Source organism: Crocodylus porosus, unplaced genomic scaffold (genome assembly GCF_001723895.1).
Source record: "Crocodylus porosus isolate Cpor-Errol unplaced genomic scaffold, CroPor_comp1, whole genome shotgun sequence".
In the NCBI taxonomy this organism is placed as follows: domain Eukaryota; kingdom Metazoa; phylum Chordata; order Crocodylia; family Crocodylidae; genus Crocodylus; species Crocodylus porosus.
Genome location: NW_017728915.1, coordinates 28471017 through 28485545, shown reverse-complemented (window position 1 = coordinate 28485545; position 14529 = coordinate 28471017). Strand labels below are relative to the sequence as shown.

Here is a 14529-nt window from a genome sequence, read left to right as displayed (position 1 = left end):
GTTCGACCTCGTCATCCCTTGGGGCGCTCTGGTGAACAGACGTTCCCCCAGATCCTGGTGGTCACCCTTGATAAACTTATAGGTGGCTATCAGATTATGGAATGATGTATGATAAAACAATACATCCATTTTCTAGTAAGGAAGCCACTCATAAATAGTTCTAAATTTAAATTTGGCGTATATGATGCAAAAAAAAAGGCATTTCCAGGAGACTGCAACATCAGGGGGGAAAAAAGGAAAACATTTTAGCATAAGCAGCTCAAGGACATAAGCAGTACCTCACAGAAAAAGTTCTTTCAAGGGACTCTTGCTCTATTCTACACCATGTCAAGATTAATTAAGCTGACTGTGCATGCAAAACACAACCTCCCCTGTTCTTTAACTAACCTCTCCCAGCATGCCCTAGCCAAGTCATCACTATGGCAACTAATCATTCCCAAATCCATCAATATTACAGCGACATGCATGATCCATCTTATGTTATTATTTATAATTGATCCCCATGGATACATTTGTTAAATGTGTGTAACACAAACAGAAGTTTGAAGATGCAGATGCCTTTGAAGTTGATGTCAAAATGCCATCAGAGATGCCACGTACCCATAATACAACAACATTTGCCACTTTGACAATTCCCTTCCCCTTATAAGGCAATATGTAAAAGAAGAAGGTTCAAACTAGCAGGCAGGATTGCATGCATAAACAAACTGAAAGACACTATTAATTAAAGTTCATTGGTATAGTATGTTCCCTGTAGATAATATCCCTGAACAAGTGTACAGCTGTATTCTTCACTAGCTGATACATGCTAAGTGTTCATCAGATGATCATTAGCACCTACGTACTCCAGTAATTGGTAATCTATAGTTACGGTTTCTGAGTAGATTGTCTTTTATGGGAATATATAATAGAGATCATAAACTGACAGGACTTAAATCCTCATTGCACTGTAGGTATTTTCCTCTAACTAAGACAAAAATAGTTTGGGTACTCAAAAAAGCTGAGGGGTTCTAAATTGTGCTCTTTACTATTAAAAAACCAACAAAACCCCTGTATCAAGGAAGTTAATATCAAGTTCACCAGATCTTGCTGTTTTCTCTAATCAGCTGGAAGCAATCTCTCTCTCTCTTGCAGGAACTCATCTTGAGCTAGCAAGTTCCCCTCCTGACTTGCTGTAATATTTTACTGAGTTTACTTTTAGCCACTACATCTAACACAGGGAAAAAAAAAACCAGTAGTCTGCCTGCTTAGTGTGTGAGTAACTAGGAGTTTATAATAAATATGCATCATGAGTTGCAATGGTTTCTTATATCCAGAGTGGCAAGAATAGGAAATATTTAGAAAATTGGGAGTTATGTCTTTGAATGCTAACAACCATTTCTGATTTTGTAATGGCCTTATTATATGAGAGCATGTCACTTCATTTCTGTTTCTCTTGGCAGTCTCCCAGAGCCTGCGGTTTGGTTTGGTTTTGTCTTGCTTGTTTGCTTTTTACCTTCAGGGTTCCCATCTTTTTGTTGAAACATTTGCATGAGTGAAGGCCATTTCTGAGTTGATGCTGTGGGCAGTTGGTGTCAGAGAGGTAGAAGGAGTTCATGCCTGTCTGTTATGAGCACCTTTAACTAATGGGTCAAGATGAGTGATTTAGGTAATAAGTCTGTATGCCGTAGAAATGTAAATACAAAAATAACAAATACATGAAAAACAGAGCTCAGGATGCAGCAATGTAAGCTGCAGTTTGAGAGGAAAGACATGATGAGCATTTAGTAATGGAGGCAAATAGAATATGTGATTGCATTGCCTTCCCATGGAGACCAGGGCAGCATTATAAAATTCAAACTGACACTCCTTACAGAAATGCCAGGAAAAAAATGCCATAAGAACAGGTCAGTGGGTCGCTGACAAATATTTTAATGTGCCTGGAAATGAATATGCACCTGTAGCAAACTTCAGCTTGAAATTATGAACTCGGTTGCTACTGTAGATTGTTAAATACCCGTCTGTGTGCATAGTCAATGCAAAGGTTTTGTGCCTGCATTTGTCCTTCTCCTTGAAAAGAGGAATTCAAATGCTTATTTAAATAAAGGCACACTTTTCATTAGTATGAGGTTTGGGGGTCACTTTTATTTAAGAATTAGTCAGGGTTGTGCAAGGACTGGGAAAAAAATCATGCTACTAGTGCATTTCATGTAGTTAAGCATTTATATTTAAATCTATTTCTAATATGTAGTCATATAAACTATATGCATGTGGGAGACCATTTATGAGATGCAAGTTCAATGATATGTGGTATCATGGTTATAGGGAAGTCATGCTTCAGACCCTCTTTAGACTATTTCAGAAACCCCCACTGAAGAGTAAGTTTTGCTGCTTCAGCTCTTTTTGGGAAGAACTGTATAATCCTATCCTCTGATGTTAGAACCTTAGCTTGCAGCTGCTCCATTGAACTGCATTAACCCAAAACGTCTCTACCCAACTGCATATCAAACTGAACCAAGGAATAAAATAAAAGAAGCTAACCTGCATGTTTTCTTTTCCATGCACCTTTCCTTGCGAGCATCAGTAAATTCCACTTAGCATAACTATCTCCATCTCTGGGCTGGAAGAAAATCTGCTTGTTGTGACTTCTCTATCTTCTTTCTGACTCTTCCTCTGAAGGGATCTCCTCCCAGGCATCTGTTGACAACCCACTGAACCTCTTTCTTCCTCAGGCTGTCCTCTTTAAAGTTTAATATGCCTTTTTATTCTGGGCTTAGACATGAGGAGATGAATTTTGCCAGCCTGACCAGCATCAGACAGCGGCATTTCTCATTTCATAGCTCCTCCATTCCTCGAAGGCTAGGTGTTTACAGGCCTCTGCCTTAAATCAAAGGATAATATCAAACTGAGTTTATACCACACACAGCAAATTGGAGGAAGTATCTTAAGGAACAGTGTGCCTGAAATGGAAATGGTTGCAGTGAGAAAAGTTGGAGTGCTATATAAGAATATAAGAAGAAATATATTAGCCATTAAAGCTTGCCAAAAAAAGTCCAGAAAAATTAATATTTCACTGAAAACTGGAAAACATTATTTATTTATTTATTTATTTATTTTGCAGTTCTGTCTCTTCTCTAATTTATTTTTTGACTACATTGTTTCATCATTTAAATCTTTTTCACCACAAAATTACAATACGGTTTCCTAGGAATAGGCAAATGTCTACCTGATCTTTTGGACTAAATTCTTACCTGCTTTTGAAGTCTTGGTTCACTTCCTCATGCCATCTTAGTTTGTCCCTATTCTAACTTTATTACCTTCTTTTAAATTTTCTGGATGATAAAATTCTTATGGTAGGTCCAATGGCTTATGCTTTTTCTATGTCCTTCCTACCCCATCCTCAAACTTATTAAAAAAAGACAAAGGTATCTAGAGTTACAAATATGGGGAGACAGCCACTGTCCATCTTTTGGGATGCATTTCACATGCTCTGGATCTTTTAATAGTGTTTTATAATTGGAGTATGTTGCAAGGTGTAAGTGGCATTTGGTTTTATCTAGTCTAGTTCTTTATGATTGTGGAATGATTCCTTTGACTTTTTAGTATTTAATGAGGAAGGAGAGGAGAGTTTGGTTGTATTTTTCTGGTCTGTGCTTGAACTTACATTTTAAACATGCTTGTAATGTGGATTTAATACTTTATGGCTTTAATTATATCAGGCAATTTACTGAAGATTGATAAATACAAGTTATCTTGAATACCTACTGGTAAACTAACTTAAAGACTTAGTCATGCAATTATATTGACCCCCACAGAGACCCATTTGTGCAAACCCAACAGCACGATGGGTTGAGTGTGTATGAAACAAAGTGATTCATGGATTATTAAACAAAATATAATAACTGATATTTATATCTTATGCAACTGCCTGTAATATTCATTCCATGTGATTGTATATTGTAAGTTCCCATAGGGATTTTCCATATCCATTGTAGAAGGCTAGTGTTCAGACTATAGAAAATCAAATCTTTTTTGAGGGTGAGGACAGTTCCAGGGGAGACAGAAGGACAGTAAATTGTATTAATGCATTAAGCCCAACCTTGACATATCTATAAGGATTCTTTTCTTTGTTCACATGAGTAGTCCCACTGACATAAATGGTTTCCTTGTGTTTTTACTTTGCATGGATCTATAGGAGTGATACTTCCCCCTCCCTCCTCTCACAATGGGGCCCCTTCGTGGATCAGCACTATGGAGGAATTGGATACTCTCTTGGCAATGGGTTTCATAGAGAAAGACAGATAAGGAAGATGAGATTATAAATTCTCTGGCTCCTCTCCAGGCTCGGTAAAGGAAGGTACTCTAGGAGGCACACGTCCCCCTCTTCGTTCCCCCTTAAGCTTGGTATCTCCTGACTCATCCCCTCCTAACCTCTCTTTCTTCCAGCCCTGTTTCCATTTCCCACTCCAATTCACTGTCATATTCATGCCTTCTCCAGTTTCTCTCTTGCCTCAGTTTCCTTGTTCTCTTCCCTCTGTACTGGACCCTCATTTGTTCCCCCTCTCTCACTGACACCTTAGCTATGAAGCACCTCTTCTCTTGGCTCCCATTTCCAACATTGCTTTCACTGGCCTTCTTGTCCACTCTGTGTCTTTGCTCATCCTCCTAAGTACTGGTTTCAAGTCTCAACCACTGTCTCTCCCCCTAGCAGTAGGTACCAAGCCACTTGTATAGTTGGTTCTGGTTTCCCCTGTCCACCCAAAACATCTCCCTTCTCTTACCCTAACCTCCTTGTGCCACCTGACTTGGCCAACTGCCATTCCTTCCCTGTCTCCTTTTTTGTTAGTTTTTGTTTCCTCTGCTCTCAAACAGGGTGATTTCCTTTTTTCATGCTGCCCGGGCCCAAAGTTTCACTAAGAGCCTAAGCAAGACATGCCCTTTGCTCCTAGTTCAAATCGTTGGAACCAAAAATGGTCCCCAGAAGTCCAGAGTTGTAACTACAGTGAAAATACTGGACAGATGAATTGGTCTCTTAATAAAATATAAATGCCAAGCTATAGAACATCTCCATTGATCATGTGTAAACTGTGATTTCTTTAAGGATTGAATTTAGTCAAATTCAGGCAAATTTCTGTGGATGGCAAAGGACAGATCCTAGATGCAAAATCCACTCCCTGCAATGCTTCCAATTATGGGAATGGTACAGGTGTTCCAAGAAAAGTTCACCACAATTTTTTTAACAAATGAAAAAACGACTACATTTTGGCTTACCGAAGTTCTCAGGTTCAGCTGAGCTCCTTTGGGCCATTGGCTTTCTAACATTCAGCCCGAAATACAGACACAGTGGGCATGTCTTCATGAGATGCTACTGCACATTTATTTAGTGCTTGTATTACACCTAGTCTTTTAGGTGACGCTGCTGTGCAGTAGCCTAATAATGCTGTGCAGTAGCATATTTGCACTGTCTGTGCTTTGACACACTACTGTGCGCTATATTTTGGCTACTGCACAATCAGCATCTCATGTAGATGCATCCAGTGTGGTGTATTTCAGCCCAAACAATTGAAGTTTACTAATATAAGATTGTAGGGCAACCTTAATACTGAGTGGTACCACCAGCGTTACCTATAATGAAGGCTGCAATTCTGCAGCCTTACTAAGAAAAGCATCCCACTGAAGTTGGTTCTAAGGAGAATATCTCCATAGCATTATGATTGTCTAAGATCCAGGCCATAGAAATGTCTAATTAGGAAACCATTGTCTCTTGTCATGAACCCCATTATTTGTGTGTGCATCTCGAATTAGAATAAGCAATATTTTCATGTGTCACAAGCTAAAACAGTATAATGTACCCAACTGTTTAAGTCAAAGGGATTTTTTTCCCGTGTCAGAAAATCAGTGTCAGGCCTTGAATCTTTAAACGTATCAAATTTCATAAAACTATCGAGATGGAGCTGTTAGGTTAAAGCAATAACTTGAAGCTTCATCAGAAGACTCATATGAAGGATATGACTTTCAGGCTGTTACAATAATAATAAAGTTGACTTTCCTGATAAATTGAATTCCATTGGTAAACAACCACCCAAAACACTGCTTTAACTTTTAACAGTTTTTAAATATCCCAAAGAAATTTGCCATTTTTAAAACATGCCGCTCACCTATAAGATCATGAAACAGGAACAGGATATGATTACGCTGCAGTTGCACATTATTCCTGAACTGTAATTCAAGTTACACATTTCAAAAGGGAAATTGTCCCACAAGAAGAAAATGGATGGTCTTTGATCTGAGGATTGTATAGGTCTCTTTGATTTAATGAAAAATGACCAGAAAATGCAGAGCCTTTCTGTGTTTTTCCAGGCACAACTGACAAGTGGTAGTGATTTGAAATAAATAACCCCATATTTGATGTTGATTAGCATACCAAAGGAAAGATGAAGGTGATACTTCAGATGTTGTTATAATTGAATTAGTCTGTCAGATCCTAGTAATCAGTCGGGCTGTTTTTATTTGGGAGCACAATTTTAGTCGCATTGGATTGAAAAAAGCTGATGTTCTGTCTCTCAGTCTTTATGTATGTCGGTGCCCAGATCCCTGTCATAATTTTATTGTTTTCTGATCTCCCTGTAACCCATCAACTCCCTAACAGAGGATGCTACACATTTGAACAGTTGCACCTGCAAAATTTGCAGGTGTATTAGTGATTGCCTATTGAAAATGTGGGTTTCCAGGGCTAGTAAAAAAAGACTGCACCAATGCATTCAGGTTAGTATTATTGTGTTTCTCTTCCTTTGGTTAGTAATAATCTAACTGCTTAGAAATAAGCAGACTCCAAGGGGAAAATAAATACATACCTGTTTACAGATCACAGACCTTCAAAGTCTAACTTTTTAACTAGCTATGGTGGAAAGTTTTCATTGTTAATTTACACGGCGACGTGTACGTGCGTACGTCTTAAAAATCTGCATGAATATAAAGATTAAATTTTGATTAGAACATAAAACAAACATATAAAGATTATTCCTCCCTCTCCCTGATCTTTAAATCTTGGCAGAGGCAGAAGAATCTGTGCATTTTAGAAAATGATGCAACAGGAATGTTATGAATATATTATCTTTACTTTCATTAATTATAGCTATTCTATCCCTCTCTCTTTTTTAACTTCAAAATACTTTATATCATTGTAAATAATTTAAAAGACCTTGCAAATCATCCTTAGAAAGGCACAATAGAAAATTCTGTTGTCCCACTATGGCTAGTTACAGACAATACACTTCTATGGTATAAGTGATTAGAAACTGCTCTATACCCTTAACAGAGCAGAATTTTGTCACACAAAACCAGTTTATACCCATTAGAAAACAGAAGTTGAACACATATAGACTGGTTTAAAAATAGTGGAACCCAGTCTAAGATTTGCCACTAAAGAGCAAATGCGTTGCCCACAGGCCCCGGACCTGAAGAAGCTGCTACCGCCATCAGCAGCAGTGGGGGGAGCAAGCAGCTGAATGCGGAGTCGCTGCTTCACCCAGCTGCACACCAATGCTGCTCTGCCTCGCTCTTCAGGGCCCCCCAAACTGTGGGGCCCGGGGCGGTTGCCCCAATTTGCCCCTCCCTTGGGACAGTCCTGTTTGTACCAATCCTATATGAATGTTGTTCTCTGGTAGTCGGGTAACTAACATTTTTTGTTAATTGAAAGAAAATGTCTTTGATATTTAAGGTAAACTGTATGTCTAATATCTTACCGCTGTCTATGTATAGTACATATGGCTCAAAAATCTCCTTGCATTTTCTTTGGAATTCCTTTTGTCTGTCTTTCCTCTTCTCTTCCTCCCATGACCCCATGTAATTTAGCTGCAAAATAGATCCAAAAAATCTGGGAACAGTTTGTCCTCTAGCCGTTCCATTAATTGATGTCTGGAGGGTAGACAATGTAGTCTAATGAGACTGAATCTCGTGATCATGCAAAATGCCAATTTTCAAAAACATTTTATCTAAGCATTTGAGTATATATCCCTTGAAAATTGGCATAATTACACAGAATTGGAGTCTCAAAGATATGGTAAAGACTGATTCAGATGTTTCATTGTAAAGGAATGGCTAAAAGCAGTAGAATGGGATTGATGTATATGACATTGGTATCTAATGAATTTAACAAAGCACATTGTTCAAAAAGCCTCTGAAAAATATGTAAATTTCAAACCTTTCCCAGGAGTAGTCTTTAACAGAAGCAAATATCTCTAGATTTGTTTTAAATGAAAATCAACTTTTCAATATTTACAGTGATATATTAATTTAGCAAAAAATACTCATTATATTTTTTTTATTTCTCCGCAGCTATTAAAAGAATAAGTAGGTATGCTGCTGTGTGTTTTGAAGATGACATTTCTGCCTACTATTAAACCTTTGCACATAAGAAGAACTATTCCCTTGTACTGTGTGGTGCAGAGAATCATAGTAAGATAAGAAAATGCTGGACTGGCATACAATGACATTTTGTGGTTCAGCTGCTGACTGTTTCCATTTGCTGGTAAGTTAATATTATACAATAATAATGTTTGTAATGTCTTAATTACAACATGAGACTCAGCTGAAATATATAATGCCAATCTGGGAATATATTAATATTATACATGTTAAATATTTAAACTGTATTAAATACATACTATAAAAGTATTGAGGATAAAACAACTCAATAAATGCCAAAACTGGTTAAAGAAACCATGCTCCTTCCAAGTAACAGGTAACTAAGAGTTAATGTTGTTCCTCTAGAAGTATCCCCACAATTCTGGGCAAGTTTTCTACCATGAGGGAAGAGGAATAGCTATCCACATGTCTCATTTTCTGGATTGAAAATTCAGTATCACAGTCATTTTATGTGAGAATATAAGGTATGTCCTTCCCCTCCCACCCCCCATCCCACTGTAGAAGGGGAATTTTTCAGCTTAACAACTGCTATTTTTTTTTCCAAACAAATGGGCACAAGGCTTGTTGAAACTATACAGTGAAATAGATAAAAGCCAGGAAAATGGATAGCAGACTATGGGAAGGGACTATTGCATACATCTAAAAGGATACAATAGTTTGAAATAAGTTTTGATTTGCTAATTAGGAAAACTCAGCAAAATGTGAAATAACTGAAAAAATACAGCTGCATGAAATATCATGTGTGTCTGGATATGCTCATTGAAACCATGTAACTTAATTAAGCATTTAAAATATAAATAGTGCGGTATAAATAGCAGGGAAAAGAAAAAAATGAATCTGTGGAGTATAGCTTAATGGTAAGTCCTATTTTTTTTCCTGAAGAAACCTAGAAAACCATGAAGAATAAAACATTATTCCAAAATTAATGAAAAACCATCTTTTAATTTTTTTCTGGCATTTATATAAGCGTAAATACATTGCCATCCATAGAAATCCAAAATATTTCAATAGGTTGCTGAATTCATCAGTCTTGCTGATTAATTTCCACGTTTCACACAGCCTAGGAGGGATATTTTTTGTTATAGTATGAAATTCTATACACCCACTTCTGATACTAAAATTGCAAGTAAGGTTTGAAAAGATTCTCCTTAGAGTTGATAAAATCACAGCACAATTCACAATATATCTGGAAGTGCTACAGTGTTATGGTAAAGGGTTAGAGGTCCCTCTTCTTTTATATCGCTGCAGATATATCACCTTACAGAATTTTTCATGTTGTAAATTGCCTTAGTGAATGAGCATTGCCTCCCCAGCACCCACAAATGAGTTTTGCACAAATTGAAAAAATAATAGCATATTTTTGGGTCAGTACTTGAAACTGGGAGGAGAGATGATAAGGAGGAGGCTTAACAGTCATGTCTCTACACAAGTATGAGACTGATTTCTGTCTCCTGGTGGGGATTGACTTTTGAAGGATCTACTCTTGGAGGTCCCTGATTGAACCCACTGTTAAATAGAACATTTTTTTGGTCCTGTGCTTTTATGTAATATGTTGTTTGAGACTGGAGGTGGGGGGTGACCATTCATTATGGAACATATTTCTCAAATCAAGTCCTTCTAGTGATCACGATGATATTAACCAGATAGTTGCAACAATTAGGTTTGCTAATTACTGCAGGTGTAATTGTAACCATCTTGGTTAGATGAACATGGATTAGAACATGCATGGCAGCTTAATGAGACTATCCAATCCCCAGACAAACCTCAAGAACAAAATGAGAGAGTGCCTTTCACTTTATTCACATATTTTTTAAAAGTTCGGTTTATAAAGAAAAACTTTGAAAAGTGTTTATTGTATAATTAGTAGACTATAGTTTTCCTCTCATGGCAGATGCTTTGCAGATGGACGTTGCTTCTATTTTTCTTTTAATATATCCAAATGCCACAATATATTTGTAAAGATATGAATACTTATGCTAATACAAAGAGTAGGCAGGTGCAGGAACAAAAAAATTTAATATCATTTACTGAGAAAACTATATAAAACCTCCAAAGCATTACCTTTATGGCATTTTAAACACTTTTGTTTAAGATTTCTGAATAACACCTGCTGTAGGCAGAAAATAAATTTGTTCTTAGTGCACTATGTGGAACATTTTCAGTGGGAATAGTGGTTTAAGTTCCTACTCCAGAACTAATAAAATAACCAATAAAACAGAAAAGTGTGGTGAGGTGTTGGAATGAGAGCCGCGGTTCATTTTCACTGAAGGGACAGATGCAGCCAAACAGCAGGCACTTTGGCCAGAAGGACGGTACATGCCTGATACTAGACAACCTGGGACTATTCTTTGGCACAAAAAGCTGTCAGATTACTACCTCAGGAGACATGAGCATGCCCAAGTAATTCTTTTTCCCTTCTGGCCTTAGACTATGAGGTTTCTGTGACCTATTTGTCTGCAAGTGAGTTGTAGTACACGGACTGAATGGATTTATTTCCTGATTTATTTATCATGCAGCATCTGCATTGCATGTTGCATTCATTGGTTACCGAACTTTCCTCTGATAAACTCGGTTAATTGTTGCTTCAAGCAACTTTCATCTAAGCCAAGGTTTCTATAAATTTCAGAATACTGCACCATTAGCATTCACTGAATTCTCACTGATATTTTTTTCGGATTACTTTATCAGTGCCAAGAGCAATACAAGGCTAGAATTCTAGTTGTGATTTACAACATGTAATAAAACATTCCCTAACAACTGGAAAGGAAAGAGCAATTCTGTTTGTAGCACAGTCTATAGTATCTGGTTTCCATCAAGAATGTGATTTACAGAAGGACCCAGCAATCTGAGGTACTTGCTTTCCTTCCTTCTCCTTGCTAATTAGACTAGATTTAGACTTTCTTTCTTTTTTTTATTTTCTGGACTTAGCCCTCAGCAGTGCCAGAAGAATATCCTCTAAGTCAAAGGCTTTTTCTCTCTCTTTCTCAGAGGATAGTAATTTTACTGCTTGCTAGCCTTTTCCAGCAGTTAATTATAAACACCCCTCAAACCAACTCAACTGTGCTGCCAATGAGCGAGGAGCAAGACAAAGTCAACTCCATGCCATTCCCTGCCCCCCTGAACATTTTTATGGCCAAGCATTTAAAACAAAGGCTAATGAGTCAACAAAAGGCTGTAAGCAGGGTTGGCAGAGGGTCCAAATCACAATCTAGCCTTTCTTCCTATTAAGGATTTATATAGTGCCCAGAATTATGAAGAACTCTTCATTAAGTGATGGCATGAATTGAACCTTTCTGCTGATGTTAAAATCCTTCAAAAATAAATGTTACTTTTGGATATAAGGAAAAAATATAGCTAAGCATCCTGGGGAAAAAGAGTAGTTCTGTGACAGTGCAAAGTACCTTAGAATTTGAAGAAGCTAGAGATTATAGGAAAAAAATCATCACTCTTTAAGATTGGGCTGTTTTTCTAGACTCCTGGGATACAGTGTGTTGATTTATCTAGTTGGATGGTATCAATCATACCCTGATTTATCTTGTAACACACTAAGAGGATTGGAGCCGGTTAGATTTCTCTTACTTTAAGTCATGTATAAAAAACAATTCAGTTAAATCAGCTTATTTTAAATTCATTCAGGACTTTTTAAATATTTCTGATATGTTCTCTTCCTACGCGCTCTTCACATCTTACTCACCAGAAAGGTGAGTGGTGTTGCCTGCATACCACAGCAAGTGAGGTATAAAAATATCAGGATGAACTGAAAAGAGAGTGCATATTATCCTAACATCTCCTTCATTTATTTTTGTAATCAAGGCTGTCTCGATTTTTTGAATCGAGAAGACTACTTCAGTTACTGAGATTTAAGGGATTATCTGGTTGGAATATTAACTATTTAATTTAATCCAAGATTTAACTGCAGTTTGGTGGATAGTTTTTCCTTTTTATGCATTCCTGGTACCAATATGACAGGCTAAAAAACAACTAAGGTGTGCAATGCCTTCCATTCAGTACTTATGCCTCTCCCCCACTCCCAGCACAGTCATGTTGCTGTTGCACTGAGGTTGTAGACGCCGTCTACAGGTTGGGAAGGATATGATTCTTTTCTCCTGCACACATAATTCATAATGAAAATACTGATTAGCCATTAACTATAGATGAACAAGTGATGGTATTCTAATATATTGCTCACACAACATTTCTCTAATTTTCCAGCTGTTGAATCAAACACAATATTGGCTTACATAACAGAACCAAATAATGTTCTATTTTGCAAGCATTATCAAAAATTAGTCTTACAAACAATGCGAAAGAAAAATGTTACAGTATAAGCCTAGCTAAAAAGAAACAATTTTTTTCATCCCATACTTTCTGTGCAGACATGGGCTCCTTCCCGTGATATGGTGTCACCGTTTATTCTGGTCCAGTGATGCTTTCTCCAGTAAACCCCATTTAGTTATGTACTATGATGTCCAGACAGCTGTTGGGGCTTCAGCCTCTAGGTGAAACTATCTTTGCTTGTGTTTGCATGACTTTGTTTGCATTCTTTCATCTGTTCTTCCACCACATCCTCATTTTTTTTCAAATGAAGGACATGGTTGCTAACACATGGAAATAGTGAGGATAACATTTAAAACTAAAGAACATAACGTGAACTGGAATGTTAGAATTCTACTTCCTCCAGTCAAGACTGAGATAAAGTAGAGAAATTAAGGAAGCAGACAAGTAGAAGGAAAATATTTTATCCAGGTATATGTCAGTGTCTTCTTGTTATTCTTAGCAACTTTTAGATAATATGAAAAATGTTAGACAGGTAGTATTTTTCTAATTTTCTTGCCAAACTATCCATTGAGGTTATTTATGCTGGTTGCAAAGTTCTTGGTATGAGTTTTAATGGCATTATTTAAAACAGGGGTGGGCAAAGTAGGGCCTGCGGGCCAGATCCAGCCTGTGAGGCCATTCTATCTGGCCTGCAAGGCCCCTAAAATTTTTTGAAAATTAATATTTATCTATCCTTGGTTCCTGTCAAAAATGACAGGAACCAGGGACAGTAGGACCCAGGGGAAGTCTGACCAGTTCCTGCAACAGCAGGGCCCACTCGGCCCTGCCTCCACTATCCAGAAGCTCCAGCTTGGGACCATGTGACTGCACCACACCGGAAGCTCACGTAAGGGTGGGGGAAGAAGGGCAGAGGAGGATCACGGGCAGGGAAAGAGCCCGGGGAACTGAATAAAGGCACTGTGTACTGGCAGTTTTAGTACAGCTAACCCTCTTCTGCTTCCTGATGGGTTGCACATTCTTTTACAGTACAGCATCAAACTGTAGAATCTCTTGGGAGCACAAATGCTTACCAATGGACACGTTGGAAGTGAGGGAATACTAACTCGTTGGGCATATCTGCACGTGCCCCTATGGTCCTTTAGTAGTTCCAAAAGGCAGTACAAGCAGTAACAGCCCCTACTGCACTGTGCCAGTGGTGCAAGGTTATTTTTAGCCATTACATTGCCATAGCAATGTGCTATACCAAGGGAGCACACTGCTACAGTGACATAGCAGCAGTGTCACAGTTTTTGTCTGCAGATGCTACGTCGCCATAGCACATTGCTATGATGGCATGGCATTGTATGTGGATGCATCCATTTTATACTTTTTTTAAAATTATAACATCTCAAGATAATCCTGAAATGGATATTTTATTTTGACAATATCTTCTAGTGCAGTGAAGATAATGTAGTTTGTGTTAGAGTATATTCTTCTCTAGTTTGCTACTTCAGCTTCACCTGCATGACACAGTATTTGTTTCTTTGAGACTTCCAGATGGAAGAACCAACTTTTAAAGGGAATTTGGTGATCGTTTTTATGAGGTCAGGAACAAGCCTCAGTTTATGCCCACCATCGTTAAATTTTCTCAATAAAAGTAACAATTATATATGTTTTATAGTATAATGAAAATGTTTTCTAACAAGCAAAATAACTACATGATAAAACAAAACCATAACTCCCTCTTCATATTTTTTTCCCCTGCACTTTGTTAGTACATGTACTTTTAGTGCCCTTGTGTCTTTGGTAATAAGCATTTCCTTTTAATAGCCTTATTTGTATAATCCCCACTTCAGCAATTTGAGA

General features: G+C 37.6%; 1 long non-coding RNA gene across 1 annotated transcript in view; it reads right to left on the bottom strand.

The window, feature by feature from the left end:
- The window catches only part of LOC109310800, a 20986-nt gene extending 8247 nt beyond the window's left edge, over nt 1-12739 (bottom strand). The window contains exons 1-2 of the long non-coding RNA XR_002101327.1: nt 12728-12739; nt 3753-3755 (exon numbers count right to left, since the gene is read on the bottom strand). This is a non-coding gene — a long non-coding RNA (uncharacterized LOC109310800). The remainder of the gene's footprint in view (nt 1-3752; nt 3756-12727) is intronic.
- Nucleotides 12740-14529: the final 1790 nt, after the last annotated feature.